Below are 7,892 nucleotides of genomic sequence, written 5' to 3'. Positions count from 1 at the left end.
TAGGTGGCGCTGTCCCTGGTGTCAAATATGGCAGTTGAAATATGTTCAGGGGTGGAGCCTTATCATATGTGTTCACTTTGGTCAAGGTCAGAAAATGTATGACAAAATGAGAGGCAATAAGATTTTCATGGCGAGTCATCGAAATTCGCCATGGCGCCACGGCCTCATAGTATTGTGAAAACTCAAAAGCTCCGCAATTTAACATGGCACAGGTGTGTAGTTGACACTGACCAAAGATGAAGCTTATACAACCAAATCCCAAGGAGGAGTTCGTTAAAGTTCGAGGCATGGAAATGGCAAAATTAGAGCCAAAATGTCACCTTCTCTTCCAAATGGCGGACTTCCTGTTGGGTTTGCGTCAATGGGCCCACAGACTTTTTTGTTCGTCTTGGAATGATACACATGTGTGCCAAATTTCATACATGTAGCTCAAACCATGTGGTCGTAGAGCTGCATTTAACAAGGCATAGGTGGCGCTCTAGAGCCATTTCCCAGTGCTCATAAGTAAAACCATTAAAATACAAAATTTTTCACCAGACCTGGCATGTGTGCAAAATTTCATGAGTTTTTGAGCATGTTTAGGCCCTCAAAAAGGCCCTTGTTTGGGGTGAATAATAATAATAATAATAATAATAATAATAATAAGAAACGGAGCAGATACAATAGGGCCTTCGCACTCTCAGTGCTCGGGCCCTAATAATAATAATAATAATAATAATAAGAAACGGAGCAGATACAATAGGGCCTTCGCACTCTCGGTGCTCGGGCCCTAATAATTAAAGCTGCAAGCAGCGTTATGAGGGCCCTCGCACCCCGGCGTGTCGAGCCACACCCAACACCTAAAACCAGCACGTCCGATCTGATGTCACATTGATGGAATTCATGCATTTAACCAACAGCTAACCTTTCATCTCATTCAATCATGATTATAGTCGTCCCACTAGGTGACGCTCTAACCATTAATGACAAATGGCATAACAAACATTTCCGAGCTTGAGTCTCATCATGCCTGCGACCTTTGGGAGAGGTTGGACATTGTGTTTTTGAGTGACAGCAGATTACTGCTTTTTGGCGAGTGATTCAAACTCCACGTGGCGCCATGACCATCCCGTTTCCCTGAACGTAAAAAGCTTCGCAATTTAACATCACAAAGGTCTTTAGATTCCATACACTGGAGAATGGTTCAATATGATGAAATCCCTTGGAGGAGTTCGTCAAAGTATGAAGCCTGAAAAGAGGGGAAAATGTCGCCAAAATTGCACATTAATTTTAAAATGGCTGACTTCCTGTTGGATTTGGGATATTGCTCCAAGAGACTTTTTTGTACATCTTGATATTTTCCATAAGCTTACCAGGTTTCAGACTCATAGATGAAACACAGAGCAGGGGCTGTGGTTTTGAAATTTTGTAGGGGGCGCTGTGGAGCAATTTCCCGCTATTCAATGAAAATGATCACATGACAACAAAGCCTACATCCATTTGGAGGTGTGTGCCAAATTTCAAGCCTCTATAGACTTTCCAAGCCCCTCAAAAGCCACTTCATTTTTCATGGTGAACAGCGTTGCCACCAGGGTGCGCCGTTCAGTTTAAAGTCACAATTTTCGCACTGCAGCATCATGAAGGACTGATGGTGATATTCACCGCTTTTGAGGTGGCCACGATGAACCTGTGAAAATCAGTACAACAAAGTGTAAGACATGAGATTTCCTGTTCCCACTAGGTGGCGCTCTTCATATTCCTGACAATGGGCACATCAATCTGTTCAGGGCGGGTCTGACATCATGCCTGTAAAGTCTGGTACTAATCAGACTGGATTTCATGGAGTTATACTAATTTGTTTCTTCATGGCGAGATATCAAAGTTCGCCATGCTGCTGGGGTCACACCCTTTCCTGAAAAGTCACAGTTTTCACTGTACCCCAAGACCAACTCCTTACGCCTTTCCTGGAGAAATTTGAGGCTGCAGATGTCACCCATCACTATACTGTACCCCAAAGTGTAAAACATGACATTTCCTGTTCCCACTAGGTGGCGCTGTCCTTGATGTGAAATATGGCAGTTGAAATATGTTCAGGGGTGGAGCCTTATCATATGTGTGCTCTTTGGTCCAGATCGGAACATGTATGACAAAATGAGAGGCAATAAGATTTTCATGGCGAGTCATCGAAATTCGCCATGGCGCCACGGCCTCATGGTATTGTGAAAACTCAAAAGCTCCGCAATTTAACATGGCATAAGGGTGTAGTTGGCACTGACCAAATATGAAGGTTATGAAATCAAACCCCAAGGAGGAGTTCGTCAAAGTTCGAGGCATGGAAATGGTAAAATCAGAGCTAAAATGTCACCTTCAATCCAAAATGGCGGACTTCCTGTTGGGTTTAGGACATTGCCATAATAGACTTTTTTGTTCGACTCTGAACATTATATAGGTGTACTGACTTTCAAACATGTAGGTCATACCCATACCGGGGGCTCGCGTTTTTCATTTTTCTAGGTGGCGCTACTGAGCTAATTTTCCCTGGCCATGTCTGAGAACATTAAAATACGTAAATTTTCACCAGACCTGACGCGTGTGCAAAATTTCATGAGTTTTCGAGCATGTTTAGGCCCTCAAACGGCCAATTCATTTGCCGAAATAATAATAATAATAATAATAATAATAATAATAAACAGAGCAATTACAATAGGGCCTTCGCACTGTCAGTGCTCGGGCCCTAATTAAAGCTGCAAGCAGCGTTATGAGGGCCCTCGCACCCCCGGCGCGTCGAGCTACGCCCAACACCTACAACCAGCACCTCCGATCTGATGTCACATTGATGAAATTCATGCATTCAACCACCAGCTAACATTTCATCTCATTCAATCATGATTATAGTCGTCCCACTAGGTGGCGCTCTAACCATTACTGACAAATGGCATAACAAACATTTCCGAGCTCGAGTCTCATCACGCCTGCGACCTTTGGGACATATTGAACATTTTGATTTTGAGTGACAGCAGATTACTGCTTTTTGGCGAGTGACTGAAACTCCACGTGCCGCCATGACCACCCGTTTCCCTGAACGTAAAAAGCTTCGCAATTTAACATCACAAAGGTCTTTAGATTCCACACACTGGAGATTGGTTCAATATGATGAAATCCCTTGGAGGAGTTCGTCAAAGAACGGTGGCTGGAAAGAGGGGAAAATGTCACAAAAATTACACATTAATTTTAAAATGGCTGACTTCCTGTTGGATTTGGGATATTGCTCCAAGAGACTTTTTTGTACATCTTGATATCTCCTATAAGCTTACCAGGTTTCAGACTCATACATAAAACACAGAGCTGGGGTTGACTTTTTGAAATTTTGTAGGGGGCGCTGTGGAGCCATTTTGCGCTATTCAATGAAAATGATCACATAACAACAAAGCATTCATCACAATGGAGGTGTGCGCCAAATTTCAAGCCTCTATAAACTTTCCAAGCCCCTCAAAAGCCACTTCATTTTTCATGGTGATCAGCGTTGCCACCAGGGTGCGCCGTTCAGTTTAAAGTCACAATTTTTGCACTAAAGCATCATCAAGGACTGATGGTGATATTCACCGCTTTTGAGGTGGCCACTATGAACCTGTGAAAATCAGTACAACAAAGTGTAAGACATGACATTTCCTGTTCCCACTAGGTGGCGCTCTTCATATTCCTGACAATGGGCACATCAATCTGTTCAGGGCGGGTGTGACATCATGCCTGTAAAGTCTGGTACTAATCAGACTGGATTTCATGGAGTTATACTAATTTGTTTCTTCATGGCGAGATATCAAAGTTCGCCATGCTGCTGAGGTCACACCCTTTCGTGAAAAGCCACAGTTTTCACTGTAACCCAAGACCAACTCCTTAAGGCTTTCCTGGAGAAATTTGAGGCTGCAGATGTCACCCATCACTATACTGTACCCCAAAGTGTAAAACATGACATTTCCTGTTCCCACTAGGTGGCGCTGTCCTTGATGTCAAATATGGCAGTTGAAATATGTTCAGGGGTGGAGCCTTATCATATGTCTTCACTTTGGTCAAGGTCAGAAAATGTATGACAAAATGAGAGGCAATAAGATTTTCATGGCGAGTCATCGAAATTCGCCGTGGCGCCACGGCCTCATGGTATTGTGAAAACTCAAAAGCTCCGCAATTTAACATGGCACAAGGGTGTAGTTGGCACTGACCAAATATGAAGCTTATACGACCAATTTCCAAGGAGGAGTTCGTTAAAGTTCGAGGCATGGAAATGGCAAAATTAGAGCCAAAATGTCACCTTCTCTTCCAAATGGCGGACTTCCTGTTGGGTTTGCGTCAATGGGCCCACTGACTTTTTTGTTCGTCTTGGCATGATACACATGTGTGCCAAATTTCATACATGTAGCTCAAACGATGTGGTCGTAGGGCTGCATTTAACAAGGCATAGGTGGCGCTGTAGAGCCATTTCCCAGTGCTCATATGTAAAACCATTAAAATACAAAATTTTTCACCAGACCTGGCATGTGTGCAAAATTTCATGAGTTTTTGAGCATGTTTAGGCCCTCAAAAAAGCCCTTGTTTTGCCTGAATAATAATAATAATAATAATTAAAGCTGCAAGCAGCGTTATGAGGGCCCTCGCACCCCCGGCGCGTCGAGCCACGCCCAACACCTAAAACCAGCACGTCCGATCTGATGTCACATTGATGGAATTCATGCATTTAACCACCAGCTAACATTTCAACTCATTCATTCATGATTAGCTAGTCGTTCCACTAGGTGGCACTCTAACCATTATGTACAAATGGCATAACAAACATTTCCGAACTCGAGTCTCATTATGCCTGCGACCTTTGGGTGAGATTGGACATTGTGTTTTTGAGTAACAGCAGATTACTGTGTTTTGGCGAGTGATTGAGAGTCTACGTGCCGCCATAACCACCCCGTTTCCCTGAACGTAAAAAGCTTCGCAATTTAACAACACAAAGGTCTTTGGATTCCACACACTGAAGAATAGTGCAATATGATGAAATCCCTTGGAGGAGTTCGTCAAAGAACGATGCCTGAAAAGAGGGGAAAATGTTGCCAAAATTGCACATTAATTTTAAAATGGCTGACTTCCTGTTGGATTCTGGATATTGCTCCAAGAGACTTTTTTGTACATCTTGATATCTCCTATAAGCTTACCAGGTTTCAGACTCATACATAAAACACAGAGCAGGGGCTGTGATTTTGAAATTTTGTAGGGGGCGCTGTGGAGCCATTTTGGGATATTCAATGAAAATGATCACATAACAACAAAGCCTTAACCACATTGGAGGTGTGCGCCAAATTTCAAGACTTTTTAAACTTTCCAAGCCCCTCAAAAGCCACTTCATCTTTCATGGTGAACTGCGTTGCCACCAGGGTGCGGCGTTCAGTTTAAAGTCACAATTTTTGCACTGAAGCATCACAAGGGACTGATGGTGATATTCACCGCTTTTGAGGTGGCCACGATGAACCTGTGAAAATCAGTACAACAAAATTAAAGCCATGACATTTCCTGTTCCCACTAGGTGGCGCTGTCCGTATTCCCGACAATGGGCACATCAATCTGTTCAGGGCGGGTCTGACTTCATGCCTGTAAAGTCTGGTACTGATCAGACTGGATTTCATGGAGTTATACTAATTTGTTTCTTCATGGCGTGACATCAAAGTTCGCCATGGTGCTGGGGTCACACCCTTTTGCGAAAAGTCACAGTTTTCACTGTAACCCAAGACCAACTCCTTAAGGGTTTTCTGGAGAAATTTGAGGCTGCAGATGTCACCCATCACTATACTGTACCCCAAAGTGTAAAACATGACATTTCCTGTTCCCACTAGGTGGCGCTGTCCTTCATGTCAAATATGGCAGTTGAAATATGTTTAGGGGTGGAGCCTTATCATATGTGTTCACTTTGGTCAAGGTCAGAAAATGTATGACAAAATGAGAGGCAATAAGATTTTCATGGCGAGTCATCGAAATTCGCCATGGCGCCACGGCCTCATAGTATTGTGAAAACTCAAAAGCTCCGCAATTTAACATGGCACAAGGGTGTAGTTGACACTGTACAAATTTGAAGGTTATCAAATGAAACCCCAAGGAGGAGTTCGCAAAAGTTCGAGGCATGGAAATGGCAAAATTAGAGCCAAAATGTCACCTTCTCTTCCAAATGGCGGACTTCCTGTTGGGTTTGCGTCAATGGGCCCACAGACTTTTTTGTTCGTTTTGGCATGATACACATGTGTGCCAAATTTCATACATGTAGCTCAAACCATGTGGTCGTAGGGCTGCATTTAACAAGGCATAGGTGGCGCTCTAGAGCCATTTCCCAGTGCTCATATGTAAAACCATTAAAATACAAAATTTTTCACCAGACCTGGCATGTGTGCAAAATTTCATGAGTTTTTGAGCATGTTTAGGCCCTCAAAAAGGCCCTTGTTTGGGGTGAATAATAATAATAATAATAATAATAATAATTAAAGCTGCAAGCAGCGTTATGAGGGCCCTCGCACCCCCGGCGCGTCGAGCCACGCCCAACACCTACAACCAGCACGTCCGATCTGATGTCACATTGATGGAATTCATGCATTTAACCACCAGCTAACATTTCAACTCATTCATTCATGATTAGTTAGTCGTTCCACTAGGTGGCGCTCTAACCATTATGTACAAATGGCATAACAAACACTTCCAAGCTCGAATCTCATCACACCTGAGACGTTTGGGAGAGATTGGACATTGTGTTTTTGAGTGACAGCAGATTACTGCTTTTTGGCGAGTGATTGAAACTCCACGTGCCGCCATAACCACCCCGTTTCCCTGGACGTAAAAAGCTTCGCAATTTAACATCACAAAGGTCTTTAGATTCCACAAACTGCAGATCGGTCCAATCTGATGAAATCCCTTGGAGGAGTTCGTCAAAGAACGATGCCTGAAAAGAGGGGAAAATGTTGCCAAAATTGCACATTAATTTTAAAATGGCTGACTTCCTGTTGGATTTGGGATATTGCTCCAAGAGACTTTTTTGTACATCTTGATATCTCCTATAAGCTTACCAGGTTTCAGACTCATACATAAAACACAGAGCAGGGGCTGTGATTTTGAAATTTTGTAGGGGGCGCTGTGGAGCCATTTTGGGATATTCAATGAAAATGATCACATAACAACAAAGCCTTAAACACATTGGAGGTGTGCGCCAAATTTCAAGACTTTTTAAACTTTCCAAGCCCCTCAAAAGCCACTTCATCTTTCATGGTGAACCGCGTTGCCACCAGGGTGCGGCGTTCAGTTTAAAGTCACAATTTTTGCACTGAAGCATCACAAGGGACTGATGGTGATATTCACCGCTTTTGAGGTGGCCACGATGAACCTGTGAAAATCAGTACGACAAAGTGTAAGACATGACATTTCCTGTTCCCACTAGGTGGCGCTCTTCATATTCCTGACAATGGGCACATCAATCTGTTCAGGGCGGGTCTGACATCATGCCTGTAAAGTCTGGTACTGATCAGACTGGATTTCATTGAGTTATACTAATTTGTTTCTTCATGGCGTGACATCAAAGTTCGCCATGCCGCTGGTGTCACACCCTTTTGCGAAAAGTCACAGTTTTCACTGTAACCCAAGACCAACTCCTTAAGGCTTTCCTGGAGAAATTTGAGGCTGCAGATGTCACCCATCACAATACTGTACCCCAAAGTGTAAAACATGACATTTCCTGTTCCCACTAGGTGGCGCTGTCCCTGGTGTCAAATATGGCAGTTGAAATATGTTCAGGGGTGGAGCCTTATCATATGTGTTCACTTTGGTCAAGGTCAGAAAATGTATGACAAAATGAGAGGCAATAAGATTTTCATGGCGAGTCATCGAAATTCGCCATGGCG

Source organism: Aulonocara stuartgranti, assembly GCF_965226115.1.
Source record: "Aulonocara stuartgranti genome assembly, chromosome: 11".
NCBI lineage: Eukaryota > Metazoa > Chordata > Actinopteri > Cichliformes > Cichlidae > Aulonocara > Aulonocara stuartgranti.
The sequence above is the reverse complement of the archived record's forward strand: the minus strand, read 5'-3'. Positions refer to the sequence as shown.